This window comes from Dendrobates tinctorius, unplaced genomic scaffold, assembly GCF_039654945.1.
Source record: "Dendrobates tinctorius isolate UK_male_01 unplaced genomic scaffold, ASM3965494v1 ptg000211l, whole genome shotgun sequence".
Classification (NCBI taxonomy): Eukaryota; Metazoa; Chordata; class Amphibia; order Anura; family Dendrobatidae; genus Dendrobates; species Dendrobates tinctorius.
In genome coordinates, this window is record NW_027361878.1 from 27,449,129 (window position 1) to 27,451,120 (window position 1,992).

The following is a 1,992-nucleotide window of genomic DNA, read 5'->3' on the forward strand; positions in this document are numbered from 1 at the left end:
GGGATGAACACATACATAGAGGTAGAGAGTGACTGTGACTCACTGTCTGGATCACCAATCATCTCATCACACTCCCTGGCTGCAGGGGGCGGACACAGAGGAGGCAGAGAGCGAATTGTCAAATGGAAGTGAAACAAAAGTATACAGAGAGACAGGCAGCCTCCGAGTCCTCCTACCTCCCTCCTCCCAGATCTTGATCACAACCAGCCCTACCAGGCAGCTCTCTCTCCGGTTCTTATCTTCACACTCACACAGTGACACAAACACAACAAGTGACTCACTGACTCACCAATCATTCACCACAAACAGCATTGCAGCCAGGAGCACGGCGCCGTCAGCTTATCTGATTGCAGGGGGACAACACTATTCTTTCGCCCCCACTCTTCAGAGAATCTCTGCCACCTGAGCTGATATCTCGCCTTGGCTCATGGATGATTCGGCCCTGCCACCAGCGCTATTCAATGGAGGAGGCAAATGCTTTACTTGCCTCTGACACTGATCGCGAAGGAGAAGATCCCACTTTTCTTTATTTTTCTGATTCTTCATCCTCTTCCCCCTCCTCATCTTCCTCCTCGGGTCCTGCGGAACCGCCACGCAGACGCTCCAGGACAGAAGATGAGGCAGTGCCCACCATGCCCGCAGCTGATTCAGCAGACCCTGTGTGGACCTCGCCCCCCGAAAATTACGAGCCACTGATTCCTGATTTTATGGCAGAATCAGGAATCAAGTTTGACACCACCGGCCTCACAGAAATTGACTTTTTCAAAGTCTTTTTCTCTGAGGATTTTGTTAACCTCATGGTGGAGCAAACTAATCTGTACGCTCGGCAATTTTTGGAACAAAACCCGCGTTCATCATATTCTAACTGGTCTCCTGTGGACGCAGTTGAAAGTACGCAGTTTTGGGGCCTGGTATCCTGAAGAAGCCTGAAATTCCGCCATATTGGAGTGTTGATATTTTATACAACACTCCAGTGTTCCGAATGGTCATGGTCCGGAAGCGTTTTCAGGCCATCCACAAATTCCTGCATTATAACGATAATGCACAGTGTCCCGCACGAGATGACCCCAACTTTGACCGTCTGTTCAAAGTTCGGCCAGTCATCGAACACTTCAACAAAAAGTTTGCTGAACTGTATGTGCCCCAAAGGGACATCTGCGTCCATGAGTCCTTGGTCCAATTTAAGGGCAGGCTCGGAATCCGTCAATACCTGCCCAGTAAGAGGGCCAGGTACGGAATCAAACTCTATAAGCTGTGTGAGAGTACCTCAGGGTACACCCACAGGTTTAGAGTGTACGAAGGAAAGGACACCAGGATTGAACCCCCTGAGTGTCCTGTCCTGGGAGTGAGTGGGAAAATTGTGTGGGATTTGGTGCACCCACTGCTGGATAAAGGTTATCACCTCTACACTGATAACTTTTATACCAGTGTCCCACTCTACAAATCCCTCTCTGCGTGAGGTACCGCAGCTTGCAGTACTGACCGCAAAAATCAGAGAGGCCTCCCAAAGACGTTACTTGGCCAGATGCTTCGAAAAGGTGAGAGCAGGGCCCAATGTAGCGACCACCTGCTGTTGGTCAAGTACAAGGACAAGAGGGATGTCATTTTCTTGACCACCATACACAGTGATGGCAGCGCCCTCAGCACTGTAGGGGGTACCTCTGCACAGGTCAGCAAACCTGAATGTGTGCTGGGGTACAATAAAAACATGGGGGGCATTGATCGCTCTGATCAACTCCTCCAACTGTACAATGCTTTGAGAAAGGCCAAGGTGTGGTACAAAAAGCTGGCCATGCACATCGTCCAATTGGCAATGCTCAACGCATTCCTGCTGTCACAATGTGCACGCCACACCGATACGTCGTACCTTGAGTTCCAGGAGGTAGTGGTTAAGGCCCTGATGTTTGGCACTCGAAGGAGCGGGCCACAGTACTTCCGGAACTGAAGGTGCTCGTATTGTACCAGGTCAGCATTTCCCGGGGGAGGTCCCGC